Source organism: Aegilops tauschii, chromosome 2, assembly GCF_002575655.3.
Source record: "Aegilops tauschii subsp. strangulata cultivar AL8/78 chromosome 2, Aet v6.0, whole genome shotgun sequence".
NCBI lineage: Eukaryota > Viridiplantae > Streptophyta > Magnoliopsida > Poales > Poaceae > Aegilops > Aegilops tauschii.
This window is the reverse complement of record NC_053036.3, coordinates 617670764-617687131: the sequence shown is the minus strand read 5'-3', so window position 1 is coordinate 617687131 and position 16368 is coordinate 617670764. Positions and strand designations below refer to the sequence as shown.

The following is a 16368-nucleotide window of genomic DNA, read 5'->3' as shown; positions in this document are numbered from 1 at the left end:
GCAGGCCGACTGAGCCTAGTCAGCCCACAGCAGGCCGACTGGTGGCCTATCTGCTTGCTGCTGGACGATTGGGCTGTCGGCCACCAGATCAAGTCCAGTCGGCCTGCAGTTGGCTGACAGGGTCCAGTCGGCCTGCAGTTGGCCGATAGGCACTAATTGGCCTGCAGTGGGCCGACAAGGACTAATTGGCCTGCTGTGGGCCGACTGGTGCATGCCACCATTTTTTTCCCGAATGATCCCCCTTTTTTTTTTAACTATGACGTATTCCGCACAACCCTTTCCCGCCATATGTTCCCGCAAACTCTTTCCCACCATATGTTCGCGTCAACTATTTTTCCCACCATCCGTTTCCCGCCACCCGTTTTCCGCCACCCATTTCCCGCCAACCCTTTCCCGCCATACCGCAGTCGTTCTTTCCCGCCATTTTCTCCTCTCTACCTATAAAACCCCCTTCAGACGGAGGTGGATAAGCATTCCAGTGTAGTGTAGTTGAGATGTCCTATTATCCTTTCGATCGTAGTTTTCACCCTGGGATGAGCAGGACTCTTCTGAGGCTAGCTACCGATTTCAGGATGGATAATAGGATAGTTCCATGGGACGAACTCACCGGTAGTGACACCATAATGAATGAGTTGGCTCACCAATTACGTAGGTCTGGGTGGCCTGAAAGGACCTATGAGGAGGTACGTAAAGAACTTCTTAGGTTGCATGACAGGTGGAAGAAGGTAGTGGTGCCGAAGAGTGAAACTTTCAGAAGGACTGCAGCAAATAATCCATGTTTATGGACTGAGGAGAGCGAGGACGAAGATGATATCTTCATGCCGCCGCTTCCGGGTTCTGCATCGTCGAAGGTCAAGAGTTCTTCATCATCGAAGGGCAAGGTTTCTGCATCGTCGAAGGGCAAGAGTTCTTCATCGTCGAAGGGCAAGAGTTCTGCATCGATCGAGGATGACGATGATGACTTCATGTAGTTTTTATGCTGTATGTTGTGAGTTCAGTTACGTACCATTTAATTTAGATGTAGTTCTATCTAGTTGTTTGTAATGTCTTGTTGTATGAGTATTATGTTCTATCTAAATATGATCTTGTAGTTCGGATAACAGAGTACTAAAATAGAGTAGGCATATGTCTCATACATAAGTACATAGTCATTTGTCTCATACATAGAATAGACATAAGTCTCACACTGAAATAGATGGTAATGTCTCTACTGATAGATAGAAGCGTCAGTGACGACGTCTGGCCTAGCGGGGAGGCGGATCTGGAAGCGGCGACCATCCCCACCTGTCGGGTGCCCTAATGTGACGAGGAGGAATCTCAGACTCTCCCTGGTCATGCTGTGTATCCTGTGTGGGGCCTCGGAATGTTGATCACTCCCCCACGTATCATGTGATGCCGACATAGACGCCTGATATCCGCAGGCTCCTACGCGATGGAACATTTCATCATGAAGAATGAGGTCGCGTCAATTAATATTAAAAACAATAAATATGAAGACACATACTTGTTGGCTGTGACGGCTGCTCTGGCTCAAACACGAAACTGGACGAGGGACCGTGCTGCTGTGGCTGTGGAGAAAACACGAAGCTCGACGAGGGACCGTGTTGTTGTGGCTGTGGAGAAAACACGAAGCTCGACGTGGGACCATAGTGCTGCGGGTGCCACGTAGAACTGCCAGGTTGGTCAGGACGGCGTGGCCTGGTTGTCGGCTGATGTGCTAGACGTGGACGTGGTTGATGTCGGTGCATGGAGTGACGCGGCTGCTGCTGCTGGTGCTGAACAACATCGGTTCTCCGGGTGCACGTGATAGCCTCGTACACAGTCCGTATCTTATTCTGAATTCTTTCCAAGGAGGGCTGTAGCACTTGACGATGCTGAAGAAGAGGTCCAGACGATAGTGATCGTCCAAAGGTGGTCACGTCGTCATAGAGTTCGCGTGTCAAGGTAGCCTTCAAATTTCCATGACGATTAATAATGTCTGTCTCTTGCACGTCAAAGTATGTGACAACATTACGTAAAGAAAATATATCTTACCGCGTACTACCTAGAGCCCGAAGTATCATAGCTCGGGTACATATCCGACGGAGTAGGATCCGGTATCTCCTCTGGGTGGGAGTACTCAACGATGCGTAACCGTGTTCCGGTCATGTAGTGCCGCAAATAGAGATTGAATTCATCGAGATCGAAATTGTGATTCTCGTTCCATAGATTTGTGTTTGCTGTCTCCCATTCTATAACATATGGCTCTAGTCTAACTAGCCAGTCAGCAATTGTCCTGGTCATGCCCTTCCTTGTCGTCCTAAAATTGTGGTGTGTGTTCAACAATTACCTAAAGCTTCGAATGGAGTACTATGAAAGATAATGCAACATTGAAAAACTGGTTAATACCTGTGGATGTGTGCTGGCACCGGGTTCTCTATAGGGGAGGTAGCTCCAACTGCAGAAGACCAAATTGCCTCATAACCCTCTGTTGTGCCATCTCCTCGACGAAGACATCGAAGATGATCTTAGATTTTGTCATCCAGTAATCTCGGTCCCTTGTGCATAGCACAGACATACCACCAGGGTATCTCGCTTGTATGGCTGCTTCCGTGTAGGGCTGCCAGATGACCCCGGTGTACGCATCGAACTGCTCGTTCAATGCTGTGTATGCCTTCCTGGTCTGATCACTAGCAAAGCGTCTCTGCAGAGAAGAAAAGTTAGTAGCCGCTAGCATCGAACTATCTCTTGTGCAGAAAAAAGTTGCATTAAACTACAACATGGTGCATGCCTCGCGACGTGTCCAACACAGACCGAAAGTAGGCATGTCGATGCCGTCAACATCAAACATGGCGTCTATAGGCTCATGAACACGTACATCTGGTCGCCCTATAGAGAACCTCTCCCACGACCACAGCTGTAGGAATAGAGGGCATCCAAGAAGGGATGGCTTTCTCGATGTAAGCTGGCAACCGTTGCACATACCTCGGTATGTAGCCGCTAAGACCGCCGAACCCCAACTCCTCTGTCTGATCTGATCCGCCGTCTGAGCGCTCGCTATCTCGAGTGCCATAGGGATGTAGAGCGCGCTAATAGTGGTGACATGGTTCTCCGTGAACATCACCTTGCCGAAAAGCCACATTAAGTAGGCCTCCAGGCTCCGAGTGATCTGTTCCGCAGTCAACGGCGCCCGGAAGTTTTGGATCTGCATTAAGCGAAGAGAAAGTTTAGTAAGCCGCAATTATTTTCTGTAAAACTGTATGCACGATAACTTGAAGATAATAGGTAGGGGAAATTACCCGGAAATTTAGCAACCACTCATACTTAGGTCTGTGATGCTCCCATACCGGATCCGGAGCATCCGGAAAAACACCATGAAAACGTTGTGTAAGAGCTCGCTCCCAACCAGCCGGTGCGTCCAACAGTCCTACGGCATGACCTGCCAACGGTAGTCCGAGCAAAAGTGACACATCCTCCAGAGTAGGAGCCATCTCTCCCCATCTGAAATGAAACGTGTGGGTCTCTGGCCTCCAACGGTCCACTAAGCAGCTCAGCAAGGACCCATCGATGGCGAGGCGTTTCTCACCCGGGATAGACTCAACCAGACGCGCGAAAGGTAAAAGGCCGGCCCATTTCAACCTTCATCAGAGAACATTTCAGTTAGTGTCTCCCATTAATATGCATGTCAGTTTGCAAATTAATAAAGCACGTACCGCTGAAGCCATCCTGAGTGTATCATCCAGTTTTCCATAGGAGTGCGAGTGACCAGAGGCTCAAGCTTGCGCTCATACCATATCGCAGCATGTCCCCATTCGGCAACCACAATCCCGACATTCCTGCACATACAAAATTCAGAACATAGTGCCACACTTAATACAAATCTCCTCTCAAGCGCCGCATGCATACAAATTCAGAACATAGTGTCACACTTAATAAAAATTCAGAACATAGTATCACACTTATTACAAATTCAGAACATAGTTCCACACTTAATAAAAATTCAGAACATAGTGCCACACTTAATACAAATTCAGAACATAGTGCCACACTTAATACAAATTCAGAACATAGTGCCACACCACACTTAATACAAATTCAGAACATACTACTGCTAGCTTAGCTTCTTCCTCTCGCCCTTACTCCTCTACTGCCTCTACCTCCTCTTCTTCCCCGGTTGCCTCGTCCACGCCCAGTGACGAAAGTGGGACAATTAGTGTCCCTATGGCCAAATTCATTGCATAGAATGCATTGCCTAGTCGGACCTCCTGCTTCAGATTCATCCATATCATTCCGGATGCGCTGACACTGCCGTCTGCCTCTACTTGTACGCATATGCTCTGGGTTTGGAATGTAACGCCTTTCGGCGGGGTTGACGCTGTTGAAATTACCCATTGATCGAAAACCCATCAGCTCACCTGTCCAGGTATTGAGGACAGACTCTTTCAGAAAAAATGGAGACACAAACGATATTGCGTCCATTTCAAGCTGCCCGCAAGCAGCAAGTACATGTGAGCAAGGTAGGTGAAGCAATTTCGGTTTATTGCATGTGCACTCACACGTTGGCCAGACTTCATTGCCAATTTTCACCTCATGCGTCCTCAACTCATTTGCACATCCGAATTTGTTGTTGGCCAAGCGGACCTCAAACCTTCTTTCTTGATTACCGATGGCGACTACAGTGTGTGACCTAGCTTTTTGCATCTTGTTGTCCATGTACTTCGTGACTCTTTCACAGTACCATGTATTTGGGTTTCAAGATATGCTACTCTGCTTTTTGACGTCTATCTCTGAAATACTTGATGGTGCCATAGAAATACCCTCAACGATGGCTGTAAGTGGCAATGTCCGGTTTCCTCTGAGGACAAAGTTGTATGTTTCTGCGAGGTTCGTTGTCATGACACCGTACCTTGCTCCATGTGTGTCATGTAGCAAAGACCACCTCTCCAGACTCTATCCACTGCTCGAAGGTTTTAATCGACCTCCCGAGCCTTCTCCTAGTACCAGGTGGGTCAAAGCCTGGCAGGTCACATAGCCCAACAGGCTCCTCCTCCACGGCCGATGTTCCTGTTGCCAACTGTGCAGCTACTGCTTCAACATGTGCCCTCACCGCTGCATTTCTTGCAGCTTTCCTGTCCCTCACGTGTCTCTCCGTGCACACATTAAGTTTGTCGCGTATCAAATTGTACTTCCATAACTGGTTCTGCTTGCAGAGTTTTTTGAACAGATTCATCAGGTTCTTATTGCTAAACTGCGAGAAGAAATTAGCCCCCAGATGGCGCATGCACCAACGGCTCTGCAAGTCCTGCCATGGAACTTGTTCCTCAGGGCCTGGGTTTGTCAGTGTCCTTATCGCACTGAGTATACCTACATGCCTGTCATGAAGGATGCACACATTGGGCTTCTCCTTCACAACTGATATTTTCAACTTCCTGAAGAACCATGTCCAACTTTCAATGTTCTCACTCTCCACAAAAGCAAATGCCAGTGGGACGACTTGATTTTGGCCGTCTTGACCTATGGCTGTCAGGATCTGACCCTTGTACTTGCCTGTGAGAAAAGTACCGTCAACACAATTCACCGGTCGGCAATGCTTGAAAGCTTCGATGCATACACCGAAAGAGAAGAAGAGACGATGCAACACCCTCACAGTTGGGAACTCTGGCATGAACATGTCTTGGATATCGATATAGGTGCCTGGATTCCGCTGCTGCAGGGTGTGGAGGAGGTGGACAACAGAGTCATATGCATCAAAATAAGAACCAAATCTCCTCTCAAGCGCCGCATGCTTAGCCCTCCAAGCCTTGCCATAAGAAATTCTGTACTTGAACCTGGCGAAGACTTTTGTCTGGACTGCCTTCACTTCCATAGCTTTGCCCTGCACTATCTCATCGTAAAACAATCGAGCAATAAGCATGGATGAAAGGTTGGCATGATCTTGAGGGATGCAGGGAATAAGACAAGTGTGATTAACTAAGTCACTTATCACCCAACTTGTGGCATACTTAGGGAGAAAGCCGTGCACCCTGGCGGGACAATCTGCGTTCTTGCATACCATTGTCAGGAATTTCTGACTGGACACCTGAGCTGTGAAAACCCTTTGCGTGGACATTGCCCAATTAATTATTGCATCCTTCAGGGCTTGCTTGTTCGGATACATAGCACCCGTCGCAATATTGTTCTGGTGATATTGCCAGGCTGAATCATGTCCATCATTCACGGTCATTGCAGATGAGAAGTCATGATTCCACGATGCAGGATTCGGGACCTCCTCTGCATTTTCTTCTTCATCTGACTCGTCAGAATCATCGGCATGACCCCTTTCAACATCGGTGTCTTCTTCTTCCATCTGGTTCTGCATGTGCCCATCTACCTCGTCAGCGTCCACCTCGCCATTGTAATCACCATCGGCATTTCCTCCTTCTACCTGACTACTCTACCCTGGTTCATAACCATAAGCATTTCCTCCTTCTACCTGACTGCTCTGTCCTTGTTCGTAACCATAAGCATTTCCTCCTTCTACCTGACTAATCTGTCCTTCGTAGCCACCCTCGCCTTCATGTGCAGTGACCTCCTTCACGACGGGAAGCACTAAAGCAACAGGATTGCATCCCCTTCGTTCACAACCTTGTAACCACCACACCCAATCGGAGTCTCCCTCTATTGGCCTCAAATAAAAGTTAATTATTGAACTTGACCATGAACACCGACGGTGTGTGTTTCAGTATCAAGACCTAAACTTGCCGCAATCCATTCTTTCAACTGACAGACAGACCATGTTTGTGGTGCGCTCATTGGCACCTCTATGTGAGTAAATTCACTCAGATCTGCTCCCATCTCAGTTGTTTGGACAGTACCAGGACCGTAGTAAAATCTGAACTTCACTACATCGGACATCTCAACTCACCTATTTTTTTTCAACAACGAAATACAATTATTAAGCAACAACTTAATATCCCCACTAACAAATATTAGACATGTCTATATATTACCTAGCTATATATATTACAGAATATTAACGGAGCAACTAATACAATTCACACACCTACAAGTATATTACGAATATTTGCCGTAGCAACTACAAATATTGACAGATTAATATATTTGACTGGACTGCCTATATTACGGACCTTTTTTCGGAACTACTACAAATACTGACACTCCTAAATACTTGACATCCACATATAGTACGGAATATTACCGGAGCAACTACACATTTTTACACAACTAATTAGTTGACATCTAAATATATTTACGTATACTACCGGGGCAAATAACAATAATCGCACACCTAATTTATTTCACATTGAAACATATTAACAAATACTACCGGAGCACCTACAAAAAATAAATTGTTTGCTGAAATATACCCTTGAAGCGTGCGTGCGAACGAAGAACGACGAACGGCGGCCACCAAACTGCCGGTGCTCCGCCTCCAATGAAGAACGACGAACGACAGCTTCACCTCCACCACACTGCCCCAACTTCACCACCACCACACTGCCCCAACTTCACCACCACCACCTCCACCAAAATGCTCACCACGACCACCACGAGCTACCCCATCAGTAGATCGAGACCTCTTTTGGCTGCCCTAACTGAGTTGAATCCATTCACGGTGCCAAAATCGCGAAAAACTTGCTCATTTAGGTGTATAAATTGGTGGCATTTTTGTGTAGAGAGAGGAGAAGGTAAGAACAGAAGAAGAACAGAAGAAGAAGGGAGGAAGGGGAGGATAAGGCCGCAGGGAGCCAGCCAGCCGCGCGCGAGGTGGGGCCTCACCCTGTCGGCCAGCAGCTGGCCGATCGGCCCGCGGTAGGCCGACAGGGGCACGCCCGCGCCGACAGCTCCCTCCCTCCCCCTCGCGACGTGGCCAGCCCAATCCGAGGCCGACGCGTGCCAGGCGGGCCAGCAGTCGGCCAGCAGCAAGCCGATCGGCCTGCTGTTGGCCGATTAGGTCCAGTCGGCCCGCTGCGGGCCGACGGTGTATTATTTGTGAAAAATATTTTTTCGGCGTAATATTTTTGTAATTTAATAAAAAAATGTATTATTTAAAAAAAATTAGTATGCACGTAGAGAGAAAGAATATTCTCCTCCCTTGATATTACCCTTTTTGGCTTCAGCTCTTTGGCTTTTTTTCTCGAGGCCGGCCAGGATGAACATAGTAATGTAGCATAACCTGCATCGATGGAATCTACAAACGAGCGTAGCCACAGATACCCGAATGATTATTTACAATTTGTTTATAGCTATATGAGGCATCTTATGTCCACCCCTATTTTTCTACGGATTTGCTAAATCTCATTCGAATGAGAAACAAATTGGTCTCATTCAGTTTTCTGACCGTCCGATCTACCTGCGCCACGATTCGTGTTTCGTCCTGGGCGAGCTGTTTTGTTTGTTGGGCTGGGCCGCGAGTTGAGCGAGTTGTTTGTTTCGGGCTGGGCCGCCCCGTTTTTTGTTTGTGTTTGGGCCACGCTTTTTAGAATGCGAACAGTCTAACCTTTTCCCATCGACTTGCAGCTGTTGTCACTCTCCTCACGTCTCTTCCCCTTTCCCATCGGCTGCCTTCTTCCCCAGCAACGGCGCTCTCACATCTGATTTCAGTGTAAGCGTGGAACGGCTTGGTGGCTTCTAGCGAGAGAGATGGCAGGGGAGGCCGGCGATGTGAGTGTTCGTCTTCTCTTCTTGTTCTTTTTTTTAGATTTGTTTTTTGCATTCTAGGGTTTGTTCCTCTGTTTTTGTTTTGAGGTAGTTCATCATTATCCTGATGGTGGTTGGGGGGGGGGGGGTGGTGTTTTATATGAGCGACCTACGTTAGGGCATGTTCGGTTAATCCCCACCGCAAGGGGATTGGAGATTAATGGATGGATTTGAGGTGGATTTTGAGTTGTTGGGGATTTAATCCCTTTTCCAATCCCCTTCAAAACCCTTTTGAAATGCTATGAAACCGAGCAAGGCATTAAGAGGAATGTTGTTGAGTGTGGAATGCACACGTTTTTTTAGAGTGAAATAAAATGTTTTTTGATTGTGGCCATAGGTTCAGATCATGCCCCTGTGTGTAGTTGTGCATGTTCATATAGCTGCTGAATAGTAAGCAGACTAGTTTCAGAGCCTGCTGTTTGGTTTTTTTGTGCTCATCTTTGTTTAGATTCTTGTTTGTTGTACTGTATGTAGCAGATAGCACCCATATTGCAGACTAGAGTTTTCTGTTTGTTCGTTTTGTTTTTGTATTTCTGAATGTATCAGCTAGCATTTCAGCTTTTGTAATTTAGAGTATGTACAATCATAGCACGCACGTACGTACGGGGGAGTGTCGTACGTGCTGTCTGTCGTTGTTGTTGGCTTCACCGTGCCGCCGTGCCGTGAATCTTTCTTCTTCATTGATCTGCATCCAGCGGCTATGACTTTCCAAGTGTGCCCGCCTTGCTGGAAGTCTGCACCCTTAACTGTCAGCCACGCATTGCACGAGCGTATGTGCCGGTGCGTGCCGGTATGTGCCGGTGCGTGCCGGTATGTGCCGGTGCGTACCGAGTTGAGTGCCACCTTCCTCTGCGATCCAGGCCAGGTGTGCCCTCCCATCACCCGCGCTTACTGAACCCAATGATATGAAACTAACCTTTGCTATCCAGCCCGGTCACTTGGGTGGAGCTGGTGCACTATCCAGACCATGAGCCTTTGAAGATATCCAAGACCGGCTCCTCTCCAGCTGCCAACTTTGAGTGCAAGTTCCTGCTGACATTGAGTTGTTTGTTTTTGTTTTTTTTCTGAATGTATCAGCTAGCATTTTCAGTTTTTCTAATTTAGAGTCTGTACATTCATGTACTTCTAGCTCATTTATATAGGGCAGCACTTCTAGGACCCAGTTTGTCATCTTCAGTTCCAGTCTGTGTTATCATTCATTTTGTTAGAATCGCGAATATAATTCTTCCATTTGAGATCATGGAAGTTATTTTTTTGCAGTGGGGATACTGCAAAACTTCTGTTTGTGGAGTTCATTCAGCAGAACTTCTGTTTGTTTGTTTTTTTGTCCTAGTATACGGCTGTTTTTTTGTTCGAGTAACTACGACGCCTACCGCTTTCTCTTGAATATGATTTCACACATTGCTGTGATTCTTTATTCTTCTTTTTGGGCTTTTTTGCCTGAAGTTAGAACCATGCATCTGCGGCTGTTCTTTTTCCATCTTTCTGTTTAGTCTTGATAAGTACTCTAGAATCTTATTCACACATCGTCTGGAATTTTGTGGGGCATCGGCTTGAGTCTGTATAATATCCACAGTTTAGTAAGCTGGACTTTTATGTTTATTGTTCCTGTCTGACAACGCCTTTTTTACCCGGTGTCTGATTTGTGCTGGAGCAGGCCCTTTTTTTTGTTTAGCCTCCTCATGCATGTATTTCTGGAAGCTTAGTTCGGTGATGCCCAGAGCAAGAGGGAATGTCTCAATTTTTCTCATGACCAAGTTTTTTTGCATTAATAAGTGCAGATACCAAGTGTAATTATAGAGCTTTTGCAAATTTGCTTGACTAAAAGAATACTTGTTTTTTTCTTTTTCTCTTCTCAGGTTTTTTCTTGTGAGCTATATGGGAACTTTTGCCATGGTAGTGCTGACAACAACTTCAAGATCGACATTCGTGATGAGTTCCTGTCTAAAGCGGTAATTGGGCTGATTTTTTTTTCATGTGCAATTTTTTTTCTTTTTGCTTCATATCAGCTTTTTCTTTAATAAGTATGTCAATTTTGTATCGCTGTTTAGAATGTCATCGTCGGTGATGACATGGGACTGGGGAAGACCATGCAACTAGGGTTTCTAGCTAAATCATTGGTTATACTGTCAGATCATTGATTTGTTTGTTCTTTCAGAATAGTTTGGTTGATTACGTCATTACTAGTTCTGTAATATCATAGTTTTTTAACGATTGTTATCCTGATTGTACAAGTTACGGTCAGAATTCTTTGCGTATTTTGCCATGGATGGTCGCGCTCTTTGTATTCAATGATGTCTTTTTTATTTTATGTACAGTTTCCTAATTATATTTTTCTTTTGTTTTTACATTTTTTGTAGACTCTCCCATGCAATGCAAGAGTCTACGTCAATGGTGTTACCGGGGACTACATGCGTTTTGAAGCCCATGGACGCAAGTACTCTGTCGACATTGTGAAGGGGGCACACAGGACCAGGATCAAGGGGAGTGGCTGGAAGAAATTCACTTCTGACTTTTCTCTTCAGAAGGGTGCTGTGGTCATTTTTGACTTGGAGAGGCGTCCCCGCCAGGCATATGTTGTCGCTCATAGTGTTGACTTGCACACAGACGTGGATGAAGAGATGATAGATGGAGGCATCTCATATGTGGATGAAGACGGTGGCAACATAAAGATCGAGTATACAAAGGGTCTAACTCTGAATGATGCACAACAGGACATTCTCAATGAACTGGTGCTCAGCTTCAAGTCCAAGTTTTTAGGAGTGTCTTTTGTACACTGTCTTACTACACCTGACACTCAAGTTGGACAAATGGTATGTTTTGTTGTTTCTTTTTTATTAAAATTTTGCTTTTTGTGTTTACTTTATTTGTTTATATGCATTCATTATTTTCTTAAATGCATGCAGTTTTTGTTGTGTTTGCTTTCAAGCTTTTTTATTTTCATGTTTTTTGTTTTCTGTTCTTTGTTGTCGATACAGAAAGTGCCAGAGAGGGTTGCTACAAGCTTGAACATCCCTAAAAATGGGTTGGCTTGTGTTCGTCTAAGCAGTGGGGAGGCAAAGACTCGTGTTGAATACAGCACGTCTACTGATGGACGTATAGCTTTCAACAAAAAGCAGTGGAGGCGTTTCCTTCCAAAGACTACCCTGGAAATCAATGACTGCATCTTCATGTTCTTCAAGGCCAACAGCAAGTCTTGCATGAATGTTACTGTTGTCGTCAGCAAGCTTTAAGTTTCACTTTCTTTTTCGAGAAGCTATGTTCCTAGTTATGTAGTATGCTGATGAAAAACATCGCTGCGGTCTTTTGTTTATGCGGTTGACAAGAACCAAGTAACCCCCCCGGCTCGTCGTTTGCGATGTTTTATTATCTATGTGTGTTTCAAAACTATGTGGAATATGTGTTTCTCGTAATGATAAGTGATGTTATATATTTTTCATCAGTATGTTTCTTTAGGAGTAAAGGCGTTTATGTTTTTTAATGTTTTCTTGTTATGATTTGTAGCGATAAACACCCTTTTGCCTGTCTGCACTATACATGCAATTTTGTTTGCCCGGTTCCTTTTTAGTAACAAAAATATTGTTTTCTCATAGATGCCTTATTTTTTGCAAGTAGTCATCTTTGAAAATCATAGGTCTAAGAGAGTGCGGTCAAGGTCGTAGTTGAAAGTCTACCGTCTACTCACAATTTAGAACATACTGAGTTTGCAACTCAGCCATCAACTAGCAGAGTGCGCGTCTTGTTGAAGGTGCCCAGTTGTATGCGATCCATCAACTCACAACAAGGGGGAGTGTGTGTTGTTGATGGTCCCCAGTTGCAAGCCCACCATCAAATGGGAACTAGGAGGGGGATGGGGGAGTGTTTGTGTTTTCTCGAGGGGCCCCATTTTTTTGCTTGTTGATAATTGAGGCGCAACTAGGTGTGTGCCTGTGTGTCTTGTTGGTCTCCCCAGTTGCAAGTTACTCATTGACTCGTAACTAGGGGTGTGTGTGTGTGTGTTTTATCCATGGCCCCCAGTTGCAAGTTGACATCGACTCGCAACTAGGGTGTGTGTGTGTGTGTTTTATCCAAGGCCCCCAGTTGCAAGTTGACATCGACTCGCAACTAGGGTGTGTGTGTGTGTGTGTGTCTGTGTTTTGTCGTGGATCCCTAGTTGCAAGTCAATAATCGACTCGCAACTAGAAGTGTGTGCGTGTGTTTGTGTTTTTTCAAGGGCCCCCAGCTGCATCTCAACCACCGACTTTGTAACTAGGGTGTGTGTGTGCGTGTGTCGAGGACCCCTAGTTGCAAGTTATCCATCGACTCGCAACTAGGGGGTGTGTGTGTCTTTGTGTGTTTTATTCGTGGCCCCCAAGTGTAACTGGGGCACCCAGTTGCATCTCAACCACCGACTTGTAACTAGGGGGCGTGTACATGTGTTGAGGACCCCTAGTTGCAAGTTGCCCATCGACTCATAACTAGGGTGTGTGTGTGGGTGGGTCCCCAGTTGTAGTTTACCCAATTGAATGTTGATAACCAACTTTGCAACCACAGGTTGTGTGTGTGTGTCCCCAGTTGCAAGTTACCCATCGACTCGCAACTAGGTTGTGTGTGTGTGTGTGTTTTATTCGTGGCGTCCAATTGCAAGTTGACATCGACTCGTAACTAGGGTGTGTGTGTGTGTGTGTTTGTATGCGTGTGTTTTGTCGTGGGTCCCGAGTTGCATGTCAATAACCGACTCGCAACTAGAAGTGCGTGTGTGTGTGTATTTTTGTCAAGGGGCCCCCAGTTGCATCTCAACCACCGACTTGTAACTAGGGGTGTGTGTGTTTGTTGAGGACCCCTAGTTGCAAGTTGCTCATCGACTCGCAACTAAGGGGCGTGTGTGTGTGTGTGTTTTTGTCGTGGGTCCCTAGTTGCATGTCAATAATCGACCCGCAACTAGAAATGTGTGCGTGTGTGTGTCTTTTTTGTCAAGGGGCCCCCATTTGCATCTCAACAACCGACTTTTGTAACTAGGAGGCTGTGTGCGTGTGTCGAGGACCCCTAGTTGCAAGTTGCCCATCCGACTCGCAACCAGGGGGATGTGTGTGTGTGTCTTTTTGTCAAGGGTCCCCAATCGCATGTTGACCATCAAACTCGCAACTAGGGGGGGTTGTTTGTTGAGGACCCCTAGTTGCAAGTTGCCCGTCGACTCGCAACTAGGGGTATGTGTGTGTCTTTTTGTTGAGGGTCACCAGTTGCATGTCAAGCATTGACTCGCAACTAGGGGTGTGTGTGTGTGTGTGTCTTTTTGTTGCGGACCCCCAGTTGCAAGTCGCCCATCGACTCGCAACTAGGGAAGGGTGTGTGTGTGTCTTTTTGTTGAGGACCCCCAGTTGCAAGTCGCCCATCGACTCGCAACTAGGGAAGGCTGTGTGTGTGTCTTTTTGTTGTGGGTCTCCAGTTGCAAGTTCCCCATTGACTCGCAACTAGGGTGTGTGTGTGTGTTTTGTTGAGGACCCCCAGTTGCAAGTTGCCCATCGACTCGCAATTAGGGGGTGTGTGTGTTTGCTGAGGACCCCCAGTTGCAAGTTGACCATCGACTTGCAACTATGGAGGGTGTGTGTGTCTTTTTGTTAAGGGTCCCCAGTTGCATGTCAAGCATCGACTCGCAACTAGGGGTGTGTGTGTGTGTTTTGTTGAGGACCCCCAGTTGCAAGTTGCCCATCGACTCGCAACTAGGGGAAGGGTGTGGTGTGTCTTTTTGTTGAGGGTCACCAGTCGCATGTTGACCATCAAACTCGCAACTAGGGTGTGTGTGTGTCTTTTTGTTGAGGGTCACCAGTTGCATGTCAAGCATCGACTCGCAACTAGGGGTGTGTGTGTGTCTTTTTGTTGAGGACCCCCAGTTGCAAGTCGCTCATCGACTCGCAACTAGGGGGTGTGTGTGTTTGCTGAGGACCCCCAGTTGCAAGTTGCCCATCGACTCGCAACTAGGGGGGAGGGTGTGTGTGTGTGTGTGTTTTATTCGTGGACCCAGTTTGCAAATTTGCAAGTTGACCATCGACTCGCAACTAGGGGGAGGGTGTGTGTGTGTGTGTGTGTGTTTTGTTGAGGGTCCCCAGTCGCATGTTGACCATCAAACTCGCAACTAGCGGAGGGTGTGTGTTTGTTGAGGATCCCCAGTTGCAAGTTGACCATCGACTCACAACTAGGGGTGTGTGTGTTTGCTAAGGACCCACAGTTGCAAGTTGCCCATCGACTCGCAACTAGGGGGGAGGGTGTGTGTGTGTTTTTTTTGTTGAGGGTCACCAGTTGCATGTCAAGCATCGACTCGCAACTAGGGGGGCCTTAGTTGCAAGTTGCCCATCGACTCGCAACTAGGGTTGTGTGTGCCTTTTTGTCGAGGGTCCCAAGTTGCATGTTGACCATCGACTCGCAACTAGTGGGGTGTGTGTTTGCTGAGGACCCCCAGTTGCAAGTTGCCCATCGACTCGCAACTAGTGGGGGAGGGTGTGTGTGTGTGTGTTTTTGTTAGGGTCACCACTTGCATGTCAAGCATCGACTCGCAACTAGGGGGGGCCCTTAGTTGCAAGTTGCCCATCGACTCGCAACTAGGGTTGTGTGTGCCTTTTTGTCGAGGGTCCCAAGTTGCATGTTGACCATCGACTCGCAACTAGTAGGGTGTGTGTTTGCTGAGGACCCCCAGTTGCAAGTTGCCCATCGACTCGCAACTAGGGTTGTGTGTGCCTTTTTGTCGAGGGTCCCAAGTTGCAAGTTGACCATCGACTCGCAACTAGGGGGGTGTGTGTTTGCTAAGGACCCACAGTTGCAAGTTGCCCATCGACTCGCAACTAGGGGGGAGGGTGCGTGTGTGTGTGTGTTTTTTTGTTGAGGGTCACCAGTTGCATGTCAAGCATCGACTCGCAACTAGGGGGGAGGGTGTGTGTGTGTTTTTTTTGTTGAGGGTCACCAGTTGCATGTCAAGCATCGACTCGCAACTAGGGGGGGCCCTTAGTTGCAAGTTGCGACTCGCAACTAGGGTTGTGTGTGCCTTTTTGTCGAGGGTCCCAAGTTGCATGTTGACCATCGACTCGCAACTAGTGGGGTGTGTGTTTGCTGAGGACCCCCAGTTGCAAGTTGCCCATCGACTCGCAACTAGGGTTGTGTGTGCCTTTTTGTCGAGGGTCCCAAGTTGCAAGTTGCTCATCGACTCACAACTAGGGGGGTGTGTGTTTGCTGAGGACCCCTAGTTGCAAGTTGCCCATCGACTCGCAACTAGGGGGGAGGGTGTGTGTGTGTGTTTTTTTTGTTGAGGGTCACCAGTTGCATGTCAAGCATCGACTCGCAACTAGGGGGGCCCTTAGTTGCAAGTTGCCCATCGACTCGCAACTAGGGTTGTGTGTGCCTTTTTGTCGAGGGTCCCAAGTTGAATGTTGACCATCGACTCGCAACTAGTGGGGTGTGTGTTTGCTGAGGACCCCCAGTTGCAAGCTGCCCATCGACTCGCAACTAGTGGGGGAGGGTGTGTGTGTGTGTGTGTTTTTGTTGAGGGTCACCAGTTGAATGTCAAGCATCGACTCGCAACTAGGGGGGGCCCTTAGTTGCAAGTTGCCCATCGACTCGCAACTAGGGTTGTGTGTGCCTTTTTGTCGAGGGTCCCAAGTTGCAGGTTGACCATCGACTCGCAACTAGTGGGGTGTGTGTTTGCTGAGGACCCCCAGTTGC

General features: G+C 47.1%; 1 long non-coding RNA gene across 2 annotated transcripts; it reads right to left on the bottom strand.

Annotated features, from left to right (window-relative positions):
• Positions 1-1511: 1511 nt before the first annotated feature.
• On the bottom strand, positions 1512-8764 carry LOC141041824 (uncharacterized). Of its 2 annotated transcripts, XR_012203539.1 has the most exons (6): positions 7347-8764; positions 3693-3815; positions 3279-3618; positions 2965-3184; positions 2035-2683; positions 1512-1949 (listed from the first exon to the last, which is right to left on the bottom strand). It is a non-coding gene; the product is annotated as an uncharacterized lncRNA (long non-coding RNA). The 2 variants fall into 2 exon arrangements; XR_012203538.1 differs by having other exon boundaries at positions 2035-3184.
• Positions 8765-16368: the final 7604 nt, after the last annotated feature.